Source organism: Hemitrygon akajei, chromosome 8 (genome assembly GCF_048418815.1).
Source record: "Hemitrygon akajei chromosome 8, sHemAka1.3, whole genome shotgun sequence".
Classification (NCBI taxonomy): Eukaryota; Metazoa; Chordata; class Chondrichthyes; order Myliobatiformes; family Dasyatidae; genus Hemitrygon; species Hemitrygon akajei.
The window spans coordinates 49,108,346-49,123,155 of record NC_133131.1 but is presented as its reverse complement, the minus strand read 5'-3'; the positions used below and the strand labels follow the sequence as shown (position 1 = coordinate 49,123,155).

Sequence of the window (14,810 nt, the reverse complement as noted above, 5' to 3'; positions counted from 1 at the left end):
TGTAGCTGGACCCGTACTTTATCGGGGTTAGTTTCCCATCCCCTCACATATGATCAATCAAAGTATTAAGAGCTTCAGAAGCCACCTCTTCCGAGGATTTCCGTAATAGCACATTTTTTATATATATAGTGAGCTACTTTAATGCTTGGGGATAGGGTTCATTCACAAAAATCCCATGCCACCACACATATCCCTGTGGAAACCATGTCAAGGTGTACTGAAGGCCCTTCCAGGTAAATGCAACTGATCTTAGGATGACTTAACAATAGGAATGGAGGAAGAGAGCATTAGCCTAATCAATAATAGCATTATAAAAGTCAGTCCCACGAGAAAGATCCTCAATCAGGGTCACAATGTCTGGATCAGCTGTGGCCAGCGAAGGGGCAAACTGATTTTGCTAGTGATAACCAATGGCCGTGTGGTTTCCAAACTGGCCAAACAGGGCTGTTGTCTTGGGATGAGGCAGGGCGAAGAACCCCCAGGTTTAAAAGGGACTCTACTGTCTTATCGATTTAATTATGCCTCCCAGGATGAGATATTGCTTGGCAAGCATAAAGACAGGTTCCCATTTTGCCTTTCCAACCAGAATAGATATCTTCCTAATACTAAAAACAAATTTGTCAAAGGAATGGCAAGGTAATTTCTAATTTACCCTGTGTATAAGGGATGGTATGTGGAGTTGCTGTTTAAAATCTGTTTTATTATCATTAATGGCAATAATTTGTACACTGTAATTAGTCTGAATTTTTGTTTCCTTAATATCCTTGTTAATTTGTGATCTTTAATTGTGCATTTTGTGTGATGACAATCAACCTATTTTCTTTGTCTCTGAAAGAATCTTGACTGGGTTCTTGTTATCCTTGCTTTACTCTTTGAAGTAATATGGCCTCAATTTGATTCCAGATCTGTTTATTTTTTTTTCTTTTGTATGACTTACTATTTAAGCTGGAGACTAAACAATGTTTGCTTGATATTTTTGGGTGGCCCATGTCAGAATCAGGTTTATTATCTCCGACGTGTGATGTGAAATTTGTTAACTTAGCAGCAGCAGTTGAATGCAATAAATCTAGCAGAGAAAAAAGTAATAATAAATAAGTATATGGTATAAGTATATTGAATAGATTTTTAAAAATATGCAAAAACAGAAATACTGTATTTTTTTAAAAAAAGTGAAGTAGTGTCCAAAGATTCAATGTCCATTTAGGAATCAGATGGTGGAGGGGAAGAAGCTGTTCCTGAATCATTGAATATGTGCCTTAACAGTGAGAAAAGGGCATACCTGGGTGCTGGAGGTCCTTAATATTGGACACTGCCTTTCTGAGACATCGCTCCTTAAAGATGTTCTGGGCAGTTTGTAGGCTAGTACCCAAGATGGAGCTGACTAGATTTACAACTTTCTGCAGCTTCTTTCGGTCCTGTGATGCAGCCTGTCAGAATGCTCCTCACGGTACAACTATAGAAGTTTTTGAGAGTATTTGTTGACATGCCAAATCTCTTCAAACTCCGAATATAGTCACTGTCTTGTCTTCTTTATACCTACATCGGTACGTTGGAAACAGGTTAGATCCTCAGAAGTCTTAACACCCAGGAACTTGAAACTGCTCACCCTCTCCATTTGAGGATTGATAGATAGATAGATACTTTATTCATCCCCATGGGGAAATTCAAATTTTTTCCAATGTCCCATACACTTGTTGTAGCAAAACTAATTACATACAATACTTAACTCAGTAAAAAATATGATATGCATCTAAATCACTATCTCAAAAAGCATTAATAATAGCTTTTAAAAAGTTCTTAAGTCCTGGCGGTAGAATTGTAAAGCCTAATGGCATTGGGGAGTATTGACCTCTTCATCCTGTCTGAGGAGCATTGCATCGATAGTAATCTGTCGCTGAAACTGCTTCTCTGTCTCTGGATGGTGCTATGTAGAGGATGTTCAGAGTTTTCCATAATTGACCGTAGCCTACTCAGCGCCCTTCACTCAGCTACCGATGTTAAACTCTCTAGTACTTTGCCCACGACAGAGCCCGCCTTCCTTACCAGCTTATTAAGACGTGAGGCGTCCCTCTTCTTAATGCTTCCTCCCCAACACGCCACCACAAAGAAGAGGGCGCTCTCCACAACTGACCTATAGAACATCTTCAGCATCTCACTACAGACATTGAATGACGCCAACCTTCTAAGGAAGTACAGTCGACTCTGTGCCTTCCTGCACAAGGCATCTGTGTTGGCAGTCCAGTCTAGCTTCTCGTCTAACTGTACTCCCAGATACTTGTAGGTCTTAACCTGCTCCACACATTCTCCATTAATGATCACTGGCTCCATATGAGGCCTAGATCTCCTAAAGTCCACCACCATCATCCTACCCTTCCTGAAGTCCACAATCAGCTCTTTCATCTTACTGATGTTGAGTGCCAGGTTGTTGCTGCAGCACCACTCCACTAGTTGGCATATCTCACTCCTGTATGCCCTTTCATCACCACCTGAGATACAACCAATAATGGTTGTATTGTCAGGAAATTTATAGATGGTATTTGAGCTATGTCTAGCCACACAGTCATGTGTATGTAGAGAGTAGTGTAGTGGGATAAGCACTTACTCCTGAGGTGCTACAGTATTGATCATCAGTGAGGAGGATATGTTATCACCAATCCGCACAGATTGTGGTCTTCTGGTTAGGAAGTCGAGGATCCAATTGCAGAGGGAGGTACAGAGGCCCAGGTTCTGCAACTTCTCAATCAGGATTGTGGGAATGATGGTATTAAATGCTGAGCTATAGTCAATGAACAGCATCCTGATGTAGGTGTTTGTGTTGTTCAGGTGGTCTAAAGCCATGTGGAGAGCCATTGAGATTGCGTCTGCCGTTGACCTATTGTGGCAATAGGCAAATTGCAATGGGTCCAGGTCCTTTCTGAGGCAGGAGTTCAATCTAATCATGACCAGCCTCTCAAATCATTTCATCACTGTCGATGTAAGTGCTACTAGGTGATTGTCATTAAGGCAGCCCCCACATTATTCTTTTTAGGTACTGGTATATTTGTTGCCTTTTTGAAGCAAGTGGGAACTTCCACCTATAGCAGTGAGACGTTGAAAATGTCCTTGAGTACTCCCGCTAGTTGGTTGGCATAGGTTTTCAGAGCCTTACCAGGTACTCCATTGGGACCTTCTGCCTTGCGAGCTTTCACTCTCTTTAAAGACAGCCTAACATCGGCCTCTGAGACTCAGATCACAGGGTCATGAAATGCAGCAGGGATCTTCACAGCTGTAGTTTGTTCTCCCTTTCAAAGTGGGCATAGAAGGTGTTGAGTTCATCTGGTAGAGAAGCATCGCTGCCATTCATGCTATTGGGTTTCACATTGCAGGAAGTAATGTCTTGCAGGGCCTGCCACAGTTGCCATGCATCCAATGTCACCTCCAACCTCGTTCCAAATTGTTTGTTCACCCTTGAAATAGCCCTCTGCAAATCATACCTGGTTTTCTGGTATGGACCTGAGTCGCCAGACTTGAATGCCAGAGATCTAGCCTTCAGCAGATGACATAGCTCCTGGTTCATCCACAGCTTTTGGTTTGGGAATGTACAGTAAGTCTTTATGGGCGCACACTCATCCACACAGGTTTTAATGAAGATGGTAACAAGTACAGAATACTCATCCAGATTTGAAGATGAATCCCTGAATACAGTCCAGCCCACTGATTCAGAGCAGTCCTGTAGGCGCTCCTGTGCTTCCCTTTTCCAAACCTTCTTGGTCCTCACTACTGGTGCTGCAGTCTTCAGTCTCTGCCTATACTCAGGGAGTAGAAGTACAGCTAGGTGATCAGACTTCCTGAAGTGAGGGCGTGGAATAGCACAGTAGGCATTCTTGATGGTGGTGTAGCAATGGTCCAGTGTGTTGTTTCCTCTGGTATTGCAAGTAGTCTATTGATGGTAGTTGCTTAGTGATTTTTTTCAGACTGGCCTGGTTAAAATATCCCAAAATGATGGTGAAGGTATTAGAGTATGCTGATTCGTGCACGTTAATCCCATTGCTTAGATCATTTAAAGCCTGCTTGACATTGGCCTGAGGTGGAATGTAAACTGCTACCAAAATGACCCCAGAGGTAGGTCGTTAGATAGTTACAGTGCTCAGTGATTTAATTCATGCTTAAAAGTTCAAAGTAAATTTATTATCGAAGTACCTACATGGCACCTGAGATTAATTTTCTTGCAGGCATTCACAATAGAATAAAGATATGCAATATATTTAACGAAAAAATACCCACAAAGACAAGCAGCCAAGGTGCAAAAGGAGATGAAATGTTCAAATATTAAATAATAGTGAGAACATGAGTTGTAGAGTCATTGAAATTGAGTCTATATATTGCGTTCAGTGATCAGTTCAGTATTGTGGGGAGTGAAGTTATCTGTGGACTGATGGTTTGAGATTTGCAAGGAATTTTAGAGCGTGGATCAGTACTTGGAGCTAGGATATTGTGACTTGGATGGCTCGGGCAGGAATGGTTACTTCGAGTGCCCAGCCTTAGATGTTTCAGAAAGGACAGGTGGGGAGGCAAGAGGTGGGGGCATGGCACTGTTGATCAGAGATAGTGTCACGGCTGCAGAAAAGGAGGAATGCCCGGAAGAATTGTCTACAGAGGGTGGAAGTTAGGAACAGGAAGGGGTCAATAACCCTACTGGGTGCTTTTTATAGACCACCCAGTAGTGACAGGACATCGAGGAGCAGATAGGGAGGCAAATTCTGGAAAGGTGTAATAATAACAGGGTTGTTATGGTGGGAGATTTTAATTTCCCAAATATCAATTGGCATGTCCCTAGAGTGAGGGGTTTAGATGGGGTGGAGTCTGATGTGTTCAAGAAGGTTTCTTGACACAATATGTAGATAAGCCTAGAAGAGGAGATGCCTGTATTTGATCTGGTATTGGGAAATGAACTTGGTCAGGTATCAGATCTCTCAGTGGGAGAGCATTTTGGAGATAGTGATCACAATTCTATCTCCTTTACCATAGCAATGGAAAGGGATAGGAACAAAGAAGTTAGGAAAGCGTTTAGTTGGAGTAAGAGGGAATATAAGGCAGGAACTTGGAAGCATAAATTGGGAACAGATGTTCTCAGGGAAATGTACAGAAGAGATGTGGCAAATGTTCAGGGGATATTTGTGTGGAGTTCTGCATAGGTACGTTCTAATGAGACAGAAAGGATGGTAGGGTACAGGAACCGTGTACAAAGGCTATTGTACTTCTAATAAAGAAGACAAGAAGAGCTTACGAAAGGTTCAAGAAACTAGGTAACGATAGAGACCTAGAAGATTATAAGGCTAGCAGGATGGAGCTTAAGAAAGACATTAGGAGAGCCAGAAGGGGCCATGAGAAAGCCTTGGCAGACAGGATTAAGGAAAACCCCAAGGCATTCTACAAGTATGTAAAGAGCAAGAGGATAAGATGTGAGAGAATAGGACCAATTAAGTGTGACAGTGCAAAAGTATATATAGAACTGGAGGATACAGCAGAGGTACTTAATGAGTGTTTTGCTTCAGTATTCACTACAGGAAAGGATCTTGGCAATTGTAGAGATGACTTACAGTGGGAGGCGAGGGAGGAGATTGCTGAGCCTCTGGCGATGATCTTTGCATCATCAATGGGTTGAAAAAAGTTCCAGATGATTGGAGGGTTGCCGATATTGTTTCTTTATTTAAGAAAGGGAGTAGAGATAACCCAGGAAATTATAGACTGGTCTTTCTTCAATGATTGGTAAGTTGATGGAGAAGATCCTGAGAGGCAGGATTTATGAACATTTGGAGAGGCATAATATGATTAGGAATAGTCAGCATGGCTTTGTGAAAGGCAGATCATGCCTTATGAGCCTGATGGAATTTTTTGAGGATGTGACTAAACACATTGAAGGTAGAGCAGTAGATGTAGTGTATATGAATTTCTGCAAGGCATTTGACAAGGTACTCCATACAAGGCTTATTGAGAAAGTAAGGGGCATGGGATCTAAGGGAATATTGCTTTGTGGATCCAGAACTGGCTTGCCCACAGAAGGCAAAGAGTGGTTGTAGATGGGTCATATTTTGCATTGAGGTCGGTCACTGGTAGTGTGCCTCAGGGATCTGTTCTGGGAATCCTGCTCTTTGTGATTTTTATAAATGAACTGGATGAAGAAGTGGAGGGATGGGTTAGTAAATTTGTTGATGACACAAAGGTTGGTTGTGTTGTGGATAATGTGGAGGGCTGTCAGAGGTTACAGTGGGATATTGATAGAATGCAAAACTGGGCTGAGAAGTGGCAAATGGAGTTCAACCCAGATAAGTGTGAGGTTGTTCATTTTGGTTGGTCAAATATGATGGCAGAATATAGTATTAATGGTAAGACTTGGCAGTGTGGAGGATCTGAGGGATCTTGGGGTCCAAGTCCATAGGACACTCAAAGCTGCAGCGCAGATTGACTCTGTGGTTAAGAAAGCATTCGGTGCATTGGCAATCAATCGTGGGATTGAGTTTAGGAGACGAGAAGTAATGTTGCAGCTATATCAGACCCTCGTCAGACCCCACTGACCCCTTTGTACTGTGCTCAGTTCTGGTCACCTCACTATAGGAAGGATGTGGAAGCCATAGAAAGGGTGCAGAGGAGATTTACCAGGGTGTTGCCTGAATTGGGGAGCATGCGTTATGAGAATAGATTAAGTGAACTTGGCCTTTTTTCCTAGCAGCGACAGAGGATGAGAGGTGATCTGATAGAGGTGTATAAGATGATGAGAGGCATTGATCATGTGTTTAGTCAGAGGCTTTCTCCCAGGGCTTAAACGGCTAGCACCAGAGGACAGAGTTTTAAGGTGCTTAGAAGTAAGTACAGAGCAGATGTTGGGTAAGTTTTTTCTGCAGAGAGTGGTGAGTGCATGGAATGGACTGCTGGTGACAGTGGTGGAGGCGGATACAATAGGGTCTTTTAAGAGACTCCTGGACAGGTACATGGAGCTCAGAAAAATAGAGGGCTATTGGTGACCCTCGGTAATTTCTAAGGTAAGGACATGTTCGGCACAGCTTTGTGGGCCGAAGGGCCTGTATTGTGTTGTAGGTTTTCTATGTTTGTGTGTTTCTATGTTCAGCAGCCTGATGATTGAAGAGTAATAGTTGTCCCTGAAACTGGTGGTATGGGACATGAGGCTTCTATACTTCCTGATGGCAGCAGATGAAACGAGAGCATGGTGTGGATAGTGGGGGTCCTTGATGATGGATCCTGCTTTCTTGTGGCGTTGCTTCCTGTCAATGTGCTCACTGGTGGGGAGGGTGATTCCTGTGATGGACTGGGCTGTATCCGCCACTTTTTGTTGGTTTTTCCATTTTTGGACATTGGTGTTTCCATAAAAGGCTGTAATATATGAGTCAGGATACCCTTCACTGTGCATCCATAGAGGGGTTTGTCAAAGTTTTAAATGACATATCATCTCCAAAAGGTTACATGTAAAGTAATAAGTACAATAGCAAAAATACTATTGAAACCGGAGGATAGAATATTGGTGGAAGGAGTCTTGTGGGCAAAATAGGAAGGGTAGAAGTTCCCCTGAGAGACAATGTGTGCTCCGATTTGTTTCCCCATCTTTGAAATCAGCTCACTTTTAACCAACAAGATGCTATTGCAGCCCATGGAAATTTAAAAACAATTTGTTGAATGACTTTATAATGGTGTATTTTCGTAGTAAATGCATGTATGATATGGGACGACTAATTCCGTTACGATAAATATGATGATTCTATGTCAATTCTTGCTATTTGTTGAAAATTTCTATTACATGTGAAAGTCTCTGACCTCTAGCTGAAACTACACCTCAAATCTCCTGCTCCTCCAACTGTTAATGCACTTCCACCTTTTGTTCTTAGTAGCTGTGTCTTTGCCCACAGATATCCCATACTAAGTCCATGTTGTACAGTTCCCTGTGTTGGCCCTTTGTTTTTTCAATTACTAATACAAAGCCAGTTTAGTGAAGACCTTGGTTATGTTTGTTTAATATTAAACTCCTTTCTCCTTGCACCCTGTGGTCTTCATTTTTAGCCAGTGCCTTTTCAATAACATATAAATTCAGTGTTATCGTTTTTTTTCAAGAATTTCCTTAACATTGAAACTGTCAATATTATCAGTCTTGAGCAACATTCCTGTTGCAGTTTGTCCAAATGATTAAATGCCCATATATGCTTTCTGGTGATTATATTAAAGAAAAATAACTATGAATTTTATTTTGAGTTTTATTGTTCAGTATGTTAATTTTTTAGCAGTATTTTACATATTTAAATATTTTGTTATTTGAATATTAACTTGTGTGGATGAGTTAATTCATTAATTTTGCACCAGATGAGCCAGTTTTGAAAATTACTTGACCTACTGTTGATAGTTTGTCCATTTTAAGACTAAGTAGAAAATGAGTCTTTAGACTTTACACTATAAGCAAAAGGCTGCAGTCTGATTGGAACAGAGGATGGAAACATTAAATGTAGTCAGAAGATGATAGCTTGGAAAGGAACAATGACTATTTGAAAGTTTTCTTTTATTACCCCCTATTCTCAATCAACTGTTACGCATGTTCCTAGATTTCAGCAACCCCTAACACTATTAAACATTTTCCTTTCTAATGCATTGAAACTACCTCTTCAATCCCACTGGCCATGCAAACTCCTGTCCTGAATCCTTTTTCAGAGCATAAATACATAATCTGTTTTCCCTGTGCTCTGAGACTTCGCCGATCCTTGGATTCTTCATTTAGAAGTTCCACAGTCCTCCAAGAGCTTTGTTATTTATTGCAGTTCAAATTCATTTTATAGGCATCTTAGTAAAGAGTTGACTCAGTGCTGACTGATAAGTATCCTTGGTCTAAACATTTTTTCAGGTGGTGGTGCTTGTGTAGATTTAAAAACAAAACTTTATTGATTCATTTGAAAATACACCTCCATTAATTTTAGATAGTTTCCACCGGTGTTCATTGGAAAAGGCTGAGTTGTAAGAATGCCAATATCTAGATAAGTTGAAATGGGTGGTAATACTATTTTTCCATTAAGTAGTATTGTGGTGTATAATTACAGATCACTATTCCAAAGGTCAGGTGAAGACTGCTGCCAATTCAGGTGAGTACGTGCTGTTCACTCTGAGCCTCACAAAAATAGATGTAATTGTTGAATCAGGTAAATGTGACAACTGTGACCTTCATTCAGTGTCATTAAGCAGATAATTCTGTGTACATCTTGAGTGTTCTGTTGACCAAGTTGTCAGACTAATATCTCTTGAATTCCAGAGAACTTGAGTCTTATGAAGGCAGCTAATATATAGCTAAGTAACTGAGGGCATTCATATAAGTTTAGAGTTTCTTTTTATGGTGGTTAAATGAATACACAAGATCCTGCAGATGCTGGAAGTCGAAAAGCAGCACACATAAAATGTTGGAGGAACTCAGGTCAGGCATCATTTTAGAAAATGAATAAATAATTGATCTTTTAGGCCTAGACCATTTATCAAGACTTAAAAAGAAGGGGGCAGATGCCAGAATAAGAAGGTGTGAGGAGGCTAAGGAGAACAAGCTAAATGCAAGATGGCTCTGGCACACTATGACAATGTTCTGCAGGCTATGTACAAAACTTCAAAACATACTTTTGAATTATTCTGACTTCTATCTGCAGCATGTAATTTCCCTTTAAACAGCAAACAATGAACTGCAAATTTCACAATCTTCTGAAGGTCAGCAGAAACTTTTAAGCGGACAAAGATTCATCACCGGAAGCAAGGCCAGGTGGTGGAGGGGGCACCAAGACAGACTGAAATGCGCAGACATAGGCCCCCTCTACCCATCAACTTAACAAATTTACAGTCGCTGGAGAAGGCAAGGGTGCTGTATCACAAAGGATAAGGAATTGTTGTGTTCTGCGTTTCACCAAGACATGGTTTATGAGAGTATACTAGATTCGGCAATCAGACCCGAAGGTTTCTTGATACATAGAATGTATCAAACTACTGATTCAGAAAAGGCAGAAAGTGGAGGTGTGTATTTCATGGTAAACTCTCTGTGGTGCTCCAATATGGCAGCTTTGTCGTACTCATGTTACCCCGATGTTGAGCACCTTATGATTAAATGCTGACTGTTCTGTTTACCAAGAGGGTTCTCCTCCATGAACCTGACTGCAGTTTACATACCACCAATAGCCAACATTAATCAAGCACTTGAGATACTGAATGATGCCATCAACAAACAAGAAATAGTCCACCTCAACCCATTTTATCTCATAGTTGGGGATTTTGGTCAAGCTTGTTTTGAGAAATCCCTGTCCAATTACTATGAACACAATAGAAACACTAACACACTAGACAACTATAGTAAGAAGGAATGCCTACTGTTCCATGCCCAGAGCAAATTTCGGGAAATCTGATCACTTGGCTGTCCTACCTGCATACAGCAATAGGCTAAAGAGCAGGAGGCAGAGGAGCAGCTCTGGGATTGCTTCAGGTTGGTGGACTGGGCCGTGTTCCAGGACTCATTTGTAGATCTGAATGAATTCACCACAGTGTCAAGGACTTGTTTTAAAAACAGTGGAAGATAAGTGTGTCTACATAAATCATTCAGTCTTCACTCCGATTTCACTCGTTTTCTGTGATGCTCACTCCTCCCTCTATGGTGCTGATGCTATGAAGACTGCCCCCAGCTACTATGCTCCATGCCTGTTATGATGAACTGATAAGCGAGGCTTTGGGCCCACTCTGGGCTGCTCCAAGGTTTGGATCTGAGCACTCAATTTTTGATCGATATGCTGTTGTTACTTGCTTCAATTGTTTGCATGATTTTTATTCATTTTTTCTTTCTGACATACGTCGTGTGATTTTTAAATTTTTTTTCATTTAATTTGTTTTTTTTGGGGGTTTCTTGCTTTGGCTACCTGTGAGCAAGCAAATATTAAGGTTGCAGAATTTATATATTCTTTGATAATAAATGAATTTTGAATCTTGAACCAGGAGCTCTGGGTGAACCATCAGTCTCAGGACTCACACCACCAGGTTCAGGAACAGTTATTACCTCTCAACCATTAGGCTCATGAACCAAAGGGAATAACTTTACTCAACTTCACTTGCCTGATCACTGTATTGTTCCCACAATCTGTGGACTCACTTTCAAGTACTCTTCATCTCATGTTCTTGATATTTATTCCTCATTTATTTCTTCTTATTATAAAAGACACTTTGCTGTCTTTTGCACTCTGGATGTCCGCCCTGTTGGTGCAGTCTTTCATTGATTCTATTCTGGTTATTAGATTTATTGAGTTTGCCTGCAAGAAAACGAATCTCAGAGTTGTATATGGTGACCAAGTTCAAAGTAAATTTCATTATCAAAGTACAGATATGTCACCACATGCAACACTGGGATTCATTTTCTTGTGGCATACTCAGCAATCTTCAGAATAGTACCTAAACAGGATCACTGAAAGATCAACCAGAGTGCAGAAGACAGCAAACTGTGCCAATCCAGTACATAACAAGAATATGAAATAATGAGATGGAGTCCTTAAAGTGAGATCATTGGTTGTAGGAACATTTCAATGATGGGGCAAGTGAGTGTAGTTATCCCTTTTTATTCAAGAACCTGATGGCTGAGGGATAGAAACTGTTCTTGAATCTTGTGGTGCAAGTCCTGGGGCTCTTGCACCTACCTAATGGCAACAGTGAAGAGAGCATGACCTGGATGGTGGAAATCTCTGATGATTGATACTGCTTTCCTATGATAGCGATTCATGTTGATGTGCTCAATGTTTGGGAGGGCCTTATCCTTTCAAAGCATTGGTGTTTCCATACCAGACCATGACGCAGCCAGTGAAAATGCTCTCCACTGCACTATAAATTTAACTTGAATTTTGAACGAGGTGATAAGCGAAGCAGGTGGGTAGGGGAGGAAAGATAAAGTGAGGAGCTGGGAGGTGATAAGTGACTAAGTGGAAAAGGTGAAAGCCTGGAGGAGGAGGAATCTGATAGCAGACAAGAGTGGATCATGGGAGAAAGGGAAGGGGGAGGAGGTAGGAAGGTAAGGAGAAGAGGTAAGAGGCCAGAGTGAGGAATTAAAGGGGGGGGGGGGGGAAATTACCTTCACTACTTAATAATGGATGTTTTGTGTAAAGCATTCAACACCTGTGCCCATATTTGTATTTCTATAACAGTGAGAACATTTCTGAATATTTAAAGTATTGCTCATTAGAAGCTTGTAGGTTCAAGAGATAAAATTTGTTCACAATTTATGTTGACTCTTCATTGCAACAGTAAACTGGTAATGCACTGTTAGGATCTGTCTTTTAGATAAGAGAGTATGTCCCTTTCTATGAAAGTGAAGGCTTCTTTGGCACTATTTTAAAAGCAGCTGACAATTTCTTCTGGTGTCCTGCCTAACATTTCTCAAATTAATTCAATAGGAGAGATTTGGTTATTTATCTTAAGTCATTGTGGGATTTGATTTTGTACGCGTCGACAGTTTGCCTTTATTGCACATTAAAAGTGTTCTGTGTACTCATGAAAGATTTTGAAATGCCCTGATTTGGGAGTTCCTATGTAAATTTAAGTTCTTTCCCTTTATGCACTAGACTTGGTAATTTGTCTTCAGTCTATAAATCAAGAAGAAGCCATGTGTCATTTTAATCTTCTGTTGTTTAGAATATTAATGAGTGATCTTTTATCTCAGCAACTCCTGAACTTTTATTTTTTAATCTAAATATATTTAATGTTAAATTTATTCCAATTGATCTTAATCTCTTGAGTAAGAAATCAAAAGATTACTAACACTGACTTTTTAAAGAAAAGCCACTGAGAATGGCAAGGTTAAATGCTATTCATGAGATAATACCCATTGGGTCCACACTTGTTGATTGGGGAAATGGTCTTGGCACTACACTAGTCCCTTGAAGAACATGTCCATCTTTCCTTCAGGCTCTAGTGAATGGAAGCTGATAATTCTCTCTTTTTATAATTTTATTTTTATTTGGATAAGGTATTCACAAGTATTACACAAACTTTTTTTACATATAAAACCTTTTCCATTTTTATATATGTATAAATCTATATATATTTATACATTCACAAGTACACACAGATGATATTAAACAAAAAATAATTAGGCACTTAAATAGATATTTATGTGCAATTGTAATTCCACACTATTAAACTAAATAATAATAATACCGTAGTTGTTTAAAAAAAGTATTAAAATTAAAAAATAATTTCCATGTATCTCATCTCGTCCATTTCTTTCTTGTCCAAAATAATGTGTGTAATCCTATGTAACTTCCATCGTAGGTGTTTGTATCTTAACATGTTCATGTTTGCTCCCACCTATAAACATACTTATCCAATTCCTGTGTACTTATTTACTTCATTTTATCTTTTTTCCCCAAATCTTTTTCTTTACTTGTGTTGATTACACATTTTCCAGAAATAAAACAGTGAACATTCAAACCAAGGGAGCTTACATTAACACTATTACTATTTTGATGAGGAAAGCAGTATGAACCATTTGGAGAGTCTGCTCGCATTGGGGTTATAAATTCAATTCATTTATTCCAAATTTGATAAAACTTTTCTTTTTGAATTCTCAGTCATCTTTTCTTTTTAAATATTTCCAAAATAATTTCATGCCAATCTTCTAAAGTAGGTGATACTGGATTTAGCCACTTTCTGGTGATTGTTTTCTTACTTGCTGCTAAAAGGGCCTGCAGCAACTTTGTATCTTCTGTTCCGAAAACAATACATGCCCCAAATAGAGAGTCACAAAGTCCAGAGGTATCTATCTTAAATACTTTAACTAATGTTCTCTGAATACCTTTCCAATATAAACTTAATTTAGGCCAATCCCAAAAAATATATAAATGAACACCATCTAAGAAGTTTTAACAAGTTGTAAATTCCACTTAAGTTAGCCACCTTCTGCCATACTTTTAATGTGAGATTTATCCAGCTGTCTTTAATCTTTTCCAATTGGGCTATCAATCCTATGTCCGCAATTGAGGCCTGTAGAGGAAAACTGTCAATCAATCCAAATTCTATTTCCTTCCATCTAGCCTTGTATTCCCCATTACACCAATATAACAGAGGGGTTATCCGCGAAGTATAAAAATAATTTCTCAAGCAAGGAAGTGCCATACCTCCTCCTTCCTTTCCTAACTGTAAGGTGTTAAATCGGATTCTAGGTTTCTTTCCTTGCCAGGTAAAGTGGGGAAATCTATTTGTCCCATTCCTGAAATTGATTTTCGTTTACCTCCACAGGTAAAGTCCAGAAAAAGTAAAATAACCGAGGGAGAATATTCATTTTTATTATTTGTCCTTGAATTTAAACTTAAAAAGGGGATAAGGTTCCATCTATGTATGTCTGCTTTTATCTCTGAAGCTAATGGCCCATAATTTACCTGTGACAATGTTGAAAGATCTTTTGGCAGGGTTATTCCTAAATATTTTAATGATTTAACTTCCAACTTAAGATAATAAGTATTTTGCAGTTTTTTGGATGCTGTATAATTTAGGGACATAACCTGCATTTTCTTTACATTAATTTAATAACCTGATATTTTCCCGAACACATCCAACAGTGTAAACAATCCTATGAATGATTTTTCTGGTTCACTCAAATAAACTAAGACATCATCTGCAAATAGCGCTACTTTCTGTTCAATCTCTGCCACCTTAATACCTTTTACAATTTTGCTCTGTCTTATTAATTGGGCAAGAGGTTCAATGTATAGCGCAAAGAGGAGAGGGGAGATTGGGCATCCCTGTCTAGATCCTCTCTCTAAAATAAAAGAGTCAGA

At 39.6% G+C, this 14,810-nt stretch overlaps 1 protein-coding gene across 2 annotated transcripts in view; it reads left to right on the top strand.

Annotated features, from left to right (window-relative positions):
* Window positions 1–14,810, top strand: part of rffl (ring finger and FYVE-like domain containing E3 ubiquitin protein ligase) — a 48,386-nt gene that overhangs the window by 3,862 nt on the left and 29,714 nt on the right. Inside the window, exon 2 of one of the 2 annotated variants that reach the window (XM_073053814.1) lies at window positions 9,072–9,113. The exons of the other annotated variant lie outside the window; for it this stretch is intronic. The gene's annotated coding sequence lies outside the window, so the exon portion shown is untranslated. The remainder of the gene's footprint in view (window positions 1–9,071; window positions 9,114–14,810) is intronic. 2 annotated transcript variants of the gene reach the window in all.